This window comes from Bidens hawaiensis, unplaced genomic scaffold, assembly GCF_021521415.1.
Source record: "Bidens hawaiensis isolate Kalapana, Puna unplaced genomic scaffold, B.hawaiensis_p1.1 tig00050658_1, whole genome shotgun sequence".
NCBI lineage: Eukaryota > Viridiplantae > Streptophyta > Magnoliopsida > Asterales > Asteraceae > Bidens > Bidens hawaiensis.
The window spans coordinates 112,831-124,727 of record NW_027506166.1 but is presented as its reverse complement, the minus strand read 5'-3'; the positions used below and the strand labels follow the sequence as shown (position 1 = coordinate 124,727).

The window sequence follows — 11,897 nt, the reverse complement described above, 5'->3', positions numbered from 1 at the left end:
ACACAAACTTTTAAATTTGTATAGAACCATTTTTATAATTAAAAAAGTCAACGCCCGTTGACGTTTTGAACTCAAATTATTTTTTTAAAACTAACGTAGGCGTGTGCATGAAACTGAAATAACTAACTCAACCCAAAACCAACAGTTTCGTTTATGTTTTTTTATTTGAATCGGATTTCTGATCCGGTTCCGGTTATGGGTGTATGATAATACCGAACCAAAACAAACACGTAAAAACCGAAAAAAGCCAAAAACCCATTTTTGTTATTAAAATTATGAATTAAAAACTTTATTTTTTATAATATTAAGTAAATTTTTAAAAATTAATAAATTGTGTAATGAATTTTAGGCCAAAATATGTAATAATCAATTAATCATTAATTAACAAAAATATTTAGGCCAAAAACTTCATGACCAAATTCATTATTTTGGACTCTTCTTTATTTTTTGCCCAAAAATTTTAAACCGAAACCGAATAGTTTTCATAAACCGAAACCGAACGGTTTTCAAAAACCAAAAAACCCGATTTTTTGGTTTTTTGGTTCGGTTTGAGCAAACAGGTCAATTGAGTAAAATATAAATAAATAAATAAATAGTTTAACACACTTATTATATATAAAAAAGTCTAAACATTTAAGTATTTCAGATCAACCCAACCTGACCCATACAAAAAGTTTACCTGTCATCACATATTCAGGAGCTGCATAACCGTAAGTTCCCATGACCCGTGTAGATATGTGAGTTTTATCACCTTCCGGGCCGTCTCTAGCAAGCCCAAAATCAGAAAGTTTGGCATTGTATTCCTAACAAAAAAACAAATTATCATAAATACAATAAAACATGAAACCAAAATTTGTTAAAATTGTCGGGCAATACATTATAGTATTATACATACCGCGTCTAGCAAAATATTGGACGTTTTAAAATCCCGATAAATAACGGGCCGCTTTGCTTCTTCGTGAAGAAAAGCAAGACCCTTTGCAGCACCGAGGGCGATCTTCATTCGAATGGACCATGGAAGAGGCAATGATCCTACAAAAAAAATGTTTATATAAAAAAAAGTCGAGTAAATTGCGGTTTTCGTCCCTGTGGTTTGTCCAAATATGCGGTTTTAGTCCAGTAGTTTCAAATTTGAGATTTTCGTCCTTGTTGTTTCATTTCACTTGCAATTAAACCCGAACACACTAACGTCGTTAAGTCTGGTCGGTAAACCCATCAGCATGCCCCTCACGTGAGAGGCAATTTTGTCCTTTTTCTCCCAAAATAAACCTCGGTCCTAATTCGCAAGCCCCCCTCACATGCGGAGCTGGGTTGTATTTGGGGAGAAAAAGGACAAAATTGCCCCTCACGTGAGGGGTACGCTGATGAGTTTAACGATCAGACTTAGCGGGGTTAGTGAATTCGGGTTTAATTGCAAGTAAAATGAAACCACAGGGACGAAAATCGCAAATTTTCAGGGACGAAAATCGAAAACCGTAGATTTAGACAAAACACAGGGACGAAATTAACAGTTTACTCAAAAATAAATGATGAAATTGTATAAAAGAAAAAAATAGTGTTTACATCAAAACAAAAGGCAAACAGGCAACAAGCTGCGGCGCAAGCCTTTTTTGAATAGTAATTAAAAAAAGGCTAATTATTTGATTATGATTAATAAATAATTTAAGTAAAAACTAGTTATTAAAAGATTAAAAAAAATGATATACTTCTGAATAAATGGTTTTCCAAGCTTCCTCTAGGCAAGAACTCATACACTAGCAACCGTTGATCGTCTTCGATGCAATAACCGATCAGTTTGACAAGATTCGGGTTTACAAGATCACCTAAAAAGTTCACTTCTGCCTGCCAAAATCAAGATTCTTTTTTTAGAATTTAAAGTCTTATAAGATTAAGGGTGTCAGTCGGGTCGGGTTGACTGGTTTCAGGTTGGCAGGTTGAAATGACTTATCTTAATGAGGCCCGTATATTTATTTATGTAAAAGATATTGACCCTAACTTAGACATGTTTAAAATCGCGTAACCCAAAAAAAGACCTTTTTAACTTGTTTGTTAACGGGTTGGTGGGTTGTAGTAAAGAGGCTAAATGGGTCATGGGTTGGTGGGTCGACCTGATTAATGAAACCTGGACATGTTAAAATCGTGTAACTCGAACACGACCCGTTCAACTTATTTATCTAAACGTGTCAAATGGGTCAACAAGTTGGCAGGTAATAACTAGTAGGGGTGCAAACGAGCCGAGCCGGGCCCAAGCTAGACTAGGCTCGAGCTCGGCTCGTTTCGAGCTCTATTTTCAAAGCTCGAGCTCGGCTCGTGAGTAGATTTTCAAGCTCGAGGTCGGCTCGTTTCGAGCTCTATTTTCAAAGCTCGAGCTCAGCTCGTTTACAATTTATTAATTATTTTTTTATATATTTATAATAATTTTTATATATTTTTTCGATTATAACTTTATGTATAAAATAATATATGTTATTTAGCTATTTTTATTTATTTTTTCATAACATTATATATATTAACTAATAATTATTAAATACATATTTTAGAAAATTATATAAATGACAGGCTCATATAGGCTCACGAGCCGGCTCGAGCTCGATAAGTGAAGCTCAGGCTCGGGATCGCTTATTAAATGAGGTTACTTTTAGGCTCAAGCTCGGGCTCGATTAAGCTCGGCCCGTACGTGTTAATTAGGTTGGCGGGTTGTAATAATCAAACGGGTTAACAGGTCAATCCAAATGTGACCCGTTTATTAAACGGGTCATATATACCAACCCAAAACCTCATTATCTACATGTCGTGTTTTGGGCCATTGCCACCCTAAAAAAAGTTCACAAAACAAGACTTTAGGTCCAAAAGGCGAAAAATTTACGAACCAGCCACTCTTTATGGCCTTGAACACCATCATGGTTCAATGTTTTGACAGCAACAGTAAGCCCAGTGCCCGGTTTCACCGGTGCAGTTCCATTCCCTTCTATCCATCCTTTGAAAACGCACCCCGAACCCCCCTTCACCAAGCAGACTTTCGGGCCGAAAATTTCTCGTTGCAGATTTTAGATCATTAAATGCAAATTTCCTAAGACGCGACGCGACTTTTAGTTCTTCTGCTGGTGGCAAGTTGTTGTTTTGACAGTTGGTAGTTGGGATGTCTGGTTGTTGATCTTTGCTAGTATTAGTAGCTGATTTAGTTTCTGCAAACATATATAATAATAATGTTACATTCAACATGTAACCAAGTTTTGAGATTGTTTCAATCAGATCAATAAAGTTTTCTTTTTTGTTTTAATCTTATATATTTTACCTGAATAACAGGTTTTGTAGGTTTTTTTATTTTTATTTTTAAATAGTTTGACACTCAAAATATTTTTTAAAAATTGACAAAATTAGTAAAATTTGAGAAAAAAATTAACTGTGAAAAAAAAAACTGAAAAGTTTTCAACAAAAAAAAGGTTGACCTTTTTTTGCAATTTTTCAGTTTTTTTTTTTTTTTTTTTTGCAGTTTTCCAGATTATAATAATAATAATAATAATTATTATTATTATTATTATTATTATTTTGCAATTTTTCGCAATTTAAAATTATTTTTCTCAATTTTTAAAATATATTTTGCAATGTCAAACTATTTAAAAATATAAAATAAAACCTACATGACCTGCTATCTAGGTAAAATATATAAGATTAGAACAATATGAAACTTTAGTGACCTGATTGGAACAAAAGATTTTATGAGTTAATGCAACATGTAATCTTTAAAATGGTAAAGCTGGTTCATGTCAGGGGTGTGCACAAAACCAAAAAAACCAGACCGAAACCGGAAAAGCCAAAAAAACCGAACCGAAAAAAACAAACCAAATTAGAAACCGGCAGTTTGGTTTTGAACTTTAGCAAAAACCGAATTATTGGTTTTGGTTCGGTTTTGTATTTTTTTAAGAACCTAAAAAACTGAAGCGAACCGAAATAACCAAAAAATCGAAATGACTATTTGCTTAGTTTTAGCATATGGTTAATAACACATATATTTGGTTTCTACATATGATTCATAACTAATACTACTGGTACTTTTAGTTTTGATTTTGAATTTTGATTTTAATATGTCTTTTATTTTCTTTTAATGTTTAAGTCCAAACATTCAAAATTCTATTAATCATTAGTTTAACGAAAAAAATATATCTAGCCCAATTTCAATATTCTGCGTCAAGTTTTTTTTTGTCTAAAAGGTTTTGGCTCGAATAGCAAAACCGAGAAAAACCGCATCCAAAACCGAACCGAACCCAAAAACCAGGAACCGAAAACCGAAAAAAACTGAAATCGAACGGTTTTAAATATCATAAAACCGAAAGTTTGGTTTCGGTTCAGTTTTAGTCAAAAACCGCACCATGCACACCCCTAGTTCATGAACATAATTGCATATTCTAAAATTTGAAAAAAGTAACTAAATAGAAAAAGTTAAACAACTAGTTGGACCAAACCGCGTAAATCTTAAAAGTAGTTGACCGGTCAACTTGCTTCGGATTAGACAGTTTGGTCGGTTTCAACGGTTTATGAATACTACTTATCATCATACATGAAAAGTTTTGTTTAAAATGGTAAAGTTTGTTAATAAATAAAATGCATATATATATACATCATTGTATATATATATATATATACATCATTGTACATTCTAAAATTTGAAAATAAGTAATTAAAATCGGCTGCAAGTTGCAAAGCGTCGGTCAAACTGATAAACTGTCAAACAGCAAAAACAAACTGTGAAACGAACCGACTTGCTTCAGTTTAGACGGTTTTGGTCGGTTACAACGGTTTATGAAAACTACTAGTCGTCATAAATTATTACATTTTTTTAAATTAGTTTTGCAAAGAATCTCTTTTTTTTCTTTTGAATTTATCAATTTTACCCTCTTGTTTGTACAAATCAATCAAAAGACAAAAGAGTACATGAATATTGGGGGCTATATTTGTCAAATCCAAATTGTTTGTATAAATCAATCCCATCTCATAACATTCTAGGATTTTCCAATAAAATACACCATAATTAGTTAGCAGAGAGAGGTCCAAATCAATCACTCATTTATATCTCTAAATTAAAAATAATAAAAATAAACACAGAACATGTCATTAAATATTAAATAAGTTAAGGATGTTCACCGTCCGGTAGTTCGGTTTTAACGGTTCAGTTTTGACAGTTTAACCCTTTTTCTCTTTTTAAATCATTATGATATATACACCTATATCAAAAATGAAATAAAAATATATACATAATAGAACCGGTTCGGATGTGAAGCACCACCTATTCCAAGTTCCAAATCGGCCCGAACCATAAAACCACCAAAACCGAACCATAAAACCAAACTGTCTACTTTTGGTTTTAAAGGTTTATGAACACCACAAACAAGTTTATATAAAACCATTTATGAAAGAACAAACACTAACAAAATGATAAATATGGCTAAAAAACAGATTCAAGATTTTACCAAATTCACTACTGATGCCGCTAGTGGAGCTATCAACTTTGGATCTTGAAGAAATACAGCTGCCAATAACCCTCCATTTATTCCAGCATCCAACTAAATCATGACCACTTTTCTTATTTTTCTTCTTGTTTTTGATCTTTGTGTTCTTGATCTTAGAGCTCATAACATGCAAAGATTCCACCTTTACACCTTCTTCATCACCAGATTTCATCTTTTAAAACAAACCCTAATATCAAGGCTGCTTAATATCATCAACCAACAAAAAGATCCAAACTTTCCCAACTTTTTAGTGATATTATTGATCAAGAAACAAACCCAGTTGGGATTTAAGAAATCTTGCAAAAACAAACTCTGAAATCAAGATTTTTGGGTATGATCAATCAAAGCCTACCCACAAAAAAAGATTCAAAACTTTTTAACTTTTTAGTGATTTTATTGATCAAGATTGATGAATTGGATGCAAGAAACAAAACCCAGTTGGGATTTAAGAAATCTTTTAATACAAATTATGAAATCAAGAATCTTGAATATCATCGATCAAAAAGATTCAAAATTTGCTCATTTTTTTAGTGATTTTAATGTGCAAGATTGATGAATTAGATGAAAGAAACAAAACCCACTTGAGATTTAAAATAATCTTTCAAAACATAAACCTACCCACCAAAAAAGATTCAAAATTTACAAACTTTTTAGTGATTTTATTGATCAAGATTGATGAATTAGATGCAAGAAACAAAACCCAGTTGAGATTTATAATAATAATAATCTTTCCAAACAAACCCTGAAATCAAGATTCTTGGAAAGACTCAAAATTTTCCAATTTTTGAGTGATTTTATGTTTCAAGATTGAAGGTGGAAAATGATGGCGCACTAAAACAAGAAAGATGAGTTTTTTTGTTTTTTTTTTGACTTGTACACACAACAAAATTCTCTCAAATTCCAAAAGAATTAGGATTTAAATGATGGTTGAAAAGGCTTAATTTAGAGCTTTCAAACAAGATGACAACTTTTTTTTTTTTTTTTATAAAAATGATTTGTAGAAAACAAAAAGGAGATTGAGATCACATTTAAAATTTGGAGAGAGATAGAGAGAAGGTGCAAGTTGCAAGCTGGATGAGATATACAGAAGTACCCACCACCAGGCACCACCTTGTTATATCTGTCTAGTACTCCAAAAATATTTGAAATCACAAAAAAGGTATGACTTGTTCAAAGTCACCATGACAAATAAAAGGATAGTTTTTATATCACAAGCAATATTTTTTCTAAAACATTTTACCAAATTATAGGAGATACCTTATATTTGGATTTATATTTTATTAGTTTTAACGTCAATGAGTTGGTGATAGAGTGGTAAGAAAGAGACTTGGTGTTTCATGTGACCTATGTTCAATTTCTGCCCCAAGCATTTAGATTCAGTTGCGTCAGGGTGATGATGGGAGACTAGGCGAGTAACTGGCGTCTACGACGTAACTTTAAAGGGGGCAGAGTGTCCCTGGGCACCGTTGTTTTTCGCTTTGTAAGGTAAATTTTCGCGATTATGTCCGAAATTGTTTATAGTTATGGAGTTTGGTCACCCCTATGACTTAGCTCAACCTTCGCCACTGGATGACGTTCATTAGTTGGATTCTTGAACTGAACGAGTTTTATCTCACTGCACGGTGGGCGAGTGTTCACAGATGTTGGCCTCGGGGTGAGAGGTTTCCCCGGATCGAAATGTGAGTTATCTCGATGTAGTGAATTTAGCCAGTAACTCATTTAGAGGATTCGTTGGTCATTAAAAAAAAGTTTCTTGTCTTAACCTTATGAAGATGATTATATTTTATTTGATTCCGTCGATATAGTTTCTTATCTTAACCTTGCGGACATATGATATATTTTATCTGATTCCTTTAATTAGCATCATGTTTATATGATTTCATAAGTTTTTCTATAATATAGTTTATAGTGGCTTCTTGTCTTAACCATTTGAAAATAAGTTATATTTTACATGATTATGCCAGTTGGCAGCGGGGTGTATATATAGTTCAGTAAGTTTTTCTAACGGATTTTGATATGTGTTTGATTCCTGATGTCTTGTACTCGGATTTGGTTTTTGTTGGCTTCAAGTCTTAACTCATTAAATTGAAAGTAGGTTGCATTTTACATGGTTTCTGATAGTAACCGATTCGAGATGGTTAATCTCCCTAGCCTTTTGTAGTAGGCAAACACTTCCAAGAATTAGATAGGAAGGATATAGACACTCTTTTGAAGCATCATTTTCAATATTTTTCATTCATGCTAAAAACAAATACAAAGTAACTATAAATAGTCATACAAAACACTTACCCACTATTTGTTAATATGACTCTAAATAAACTAACCACTATGAATATTAAATTACCCACTACTAACTCATAGACCAATTACTAATTAACTTAAATAAGTAATAAACAAATACTAATAATTATATTAAAACATGCACACGTACGTATCAGTTTCTTAATTAGCAGGGTATTTTGTATGATCACATAAGTTGTAATTTTTTTTTATTTAATTGGGATCTAAAAATATTGCTAGGAAAATAAGAATTGTGATCTCTTATCTTTTTGATTTGGTTGGATTACAAGAGAGAATAAAAAATATATAATGTGAGGTTATAGTTTCATAACATTACAAGTGATAGTTTGGGGACTTAAAATGTATACTAAATCATAGTTATGACCTTATTTGAATACCAAACAAAATCTTGGGGATTTTTATATTATGTGAAATAAAAGCCAGTGACCTAATAGTAGATCTTTGAAGTAAAGTTCCAGAAAAATCACAAATCTAATCCCCTTTTATATTAACAAGTTTTTAAGTTTTTAGTTAGAAGTGAGGGTGAGTTTAACATCTAAGGCTTATTATTTTACTGTATATAATTTATAAAATCTCTAAAGAGACTATGTATTTGACTATTTTCTCTTCACATGCAAACCCAAACCCGAATGAAACATGTAACCTGAACCTAAAATCCAAATATTTACATGTATTTGGAAAGAGAGAGTTTGTATGTTACAAGTCGAAAAAACTAAGAAATTCACGTGGAGTCCAATGTATCAGTGAAGACGGTGAGCAAATATACAGTCGAAAATAAGATGAGTGAAAATGAGTAGTGTGCTAGCATACCATTGATTTAGATTTCAGTTTTTTCTTTTGTTATTTTGTTAATAATAATAATAACGACGATATTTAGATATGAGTTGTGATAAGTGAAAAATATAACGAAACTATACCGACCATGTTTATAATAAATACTTTTAAGTAACAAAGAGAAACTAATAATTTTATATGAACTAAACAATCATGTCATTGTTATTTGAAAAGTGTATGTTCATGGTGTTAGTATTTTATGTTTCCAAATAAAAAATAAACCATTGCTCATTAAGACTTTTAAGAGCATGCATGCTACCGGTCTGGTCATGTTCATGCTCCATTTTTAATTATTTTGAGGATTGGATAAAAAAGAAATAAATAAAAAATTCAAGAACCGAATATATTACAACCTACCTAAGCAAAACCAATATAATAATTAATGAATATTAAACAAGGTAGTATTATATAAATGATGACTCATACTTGATCATTGTTAGGATACAATATCTGAATTAGACTTGATACAATCACATAAAAAAACTCATTGAATAAAAAAATACATTGTATGAATTTAATTTTCATTAATAAATATACGATGGGAGCTTTATGATAATAAAGTGTATTTTAAGATAACATGACATCTTTTTTATGATAATATACCACTACATATTAAAATTTTGGTGTGCTCTTGATGTTACATGATTATGTAATAGGTTATTTTGAGAATAAATATTATTGTTCGAGTTAAGAGAAATCATGTTATATAATTTTAAATCAAAGTACGTAAATGAACTAAGAAAATCTCGATTTGTTTGAAATCAACGAATGAATGTGAACCAAAATCAAGGTTATATGAAGCTTACGTGATAATTAACAAGTCCGATCTCAAACTCTATACATCAGGATGGATAAAATGGTTTAGACTGCAGGTTGAACATATTTATCATATAAATACAACTTGTGTGTATACACACACATACATGTAGAATTCTCCCTCACATCTATATGTATGTATAACTAGAACCATCTATTTATATTAAATAACTTTATAAGCGTAACATGACTAAAACTCATAACATCTTGCACCTCAAACAACTAGAAAAACATACTAGTACATTTACCCTATCTTTTTATCTTTTGACTATTTTACGGTTACCCCCTTGACTTTCACATATTGACTAATTAGGATTAACTTTCAATAGAAATTGGATATAGACCATGAAGTATGAATGAATGCTGTATGATTAAAGTTATATTGTATATGGGTTATCTAACATTCTAACTCATCTTGTGTGCCTTGTAAAGTGGGGTGAAATGGTTGGAAAGTTGACTGTCTTATGATACAATAATGTATTTGTGTTGTTAGGAAGTCCATTCAAACTTTTATTTTGTCTTTATTGTCTAATCATGCTAGTTTAAGGTAAAAATATGGGTTGGTTTATTAAACCTATTTGTCAACAAGTTGAATACTTGAATTAAATAGTACTATAATCATTAAACACATATTGGCATTGTCACATTGACGGATTGCGAGGGGTTCGTTGATCCTCTGACCTATAAATTGTTTTATTAGTTGCGCTTTTAATGTTATCGTTTGTAACATCCTACTTTCGGTTATATTAATAAAATAAAGTTTGTTTATTTTATAGCGGGTCGTTATCGGTTTAGTTGAATAGAATACGAGATGGACTTGTGTTGGGTAAATGGATATGGGTTATGGAGGAATGAAGGAAAGACCATGGGCTTAAGCCCATGATCAAAAATATATATACCCTTAATCCTTCATTTAATTCATTTACACATATCCCTTACACCATCCAAAACACACACTTAAGATTCTCTCTCTAGTTTCTCTCTCACTCTAGCCGAAATATAGAAGAAGAAACGGATCCCGACCCAAGGTATGATAGTATTTTGTTGTAGGAGCTTAAATCCGTTAGATATAATCATGAAACGACGAGCCGACACCGTTAAACCGTTTAAGTCACGAGATCCGGGTGGAATCGGGTATAAACCGAACCTATGATGAGCTTAGGGGTCACCCTAGCTCAGATCTGGATCGAACGGGACGAAAAACGGTGAAAAACGAGTTTTTCCGACGTGTTCGCGGTTTTCCGGCGGCTTTCCGGCAAAGGCGGCGCCGGAATAGTGGTACGAGGTTAAGGGGAATGTCAGGGAATGTTCTGACATTCCTGACCTAACCCTAGTTCGCTATGGGACTTAACGAACTGAGGGTGATTCGCTATGGGGACTTAACGAACTGAGGGTGATTCGCTATGGGGACTTAACGAACTGAGGGTGATTCGTTAGTCGATTCGCATAAAGGGGCACAGCGAACTAGCCCTAGTTCGCCTATGATTCGTCTCTGATTCGTTAAGGGAAAAGGGTAACGAATTACCCTTGATTCGTTATGACGAGTTCGTTAAAGGAGATAACGAATTAGAAGGTCCAATTCGCTACTTGGACTGGTTCGCTACATGGACTGATTCGCTAAGAGTCCAGTTCGTTAAAAGTCCAATTCGTGTAAGTAACCAGTTCGTTAAAGGTTCCAATTCGTTACAAGAACCAGTTCGTCATGGCAAGTCAGTTCGTTAAGGATAAGTAACGAACTAGAAGTTTAACAGAATGACAGAATGGTCCCTGGACTTAGAAAAGAATGATTTTATTACAAATAAGCCCTTGAACTTTTAAGTAGCATATTATTCAATGATTCAAAATGCTAATGGAAAATGTGTTAAGACAGTTAATGAAAATAAAAATTTTCCAAGCTGACCTGGCAGCTTAACCCCAGCCAGGGGCTCTGCCCCTTGGACCCCGCTAGGGGCTGCCGCCCCTAGAACCTCGCTGCCAGGGGCGCTGCCCCCGGACCCCCGTTCGTTAAGGGTAATAATTAAACTAGAAAGACGATATGTGTAGTGATAGTTATTGATACGTATAATTATTATACAGCTAGTCGCGCACAGCTAAAGAAGGGGATAACCGTAAACGGTGAACGCAACCGCCTTGAGGTGAGTTTCTAGCCCCACTTTCTTGTTATGTTTTCGGGCTGTGTGCATACTCGATGTGATAGTGAATACACTTATCTTAAGTGATAAGTGTATGCTTTGTATGATTTACGTATGATGATTGCTTGACGGTGCGTGAACGATCTTCGGATATTGCATGAACCGTCAGGTGGTAGTTAAGACATGATTGATAAGTATGATGAGAGATATGATGTATGTATGAATATATGATGTATGCATAATGTATGTATGTTATGATGATGGTACGTGAACGCTCTTCGGAGATTACACGTATTGTCAATGAAAG

At 33.0% G+C, this 11,897-nt stretch overlaps 1 pseudogene across 1 annotated transcript; it reads right to left on the bottom strand.

Moving 5' to 3' along the window:
- Nucleotides 1–641: 641 nt before the first annotated feature.
- On the bottom strand, nt 642–6,629 carry LOC143616941 (serine/threonine-protein kinase PBL34-like; annotated as a pseudogene). The gene is made up of 5 exons (XR_013150748.1): nt 5,469–6,629; nt 2,871–3,185; nt 1,707–1,842; nt 896–1,032; nt 642–803 (listed from the first exon to the last, which is right to left on the bottom strand). The product of XR_013150748.1 is annotated as a serine/threonine-protein kinase PBL34-like (transcript).
- Nucleotides 6,630–11,897: the final 5,268 nt, after the last annotated feature.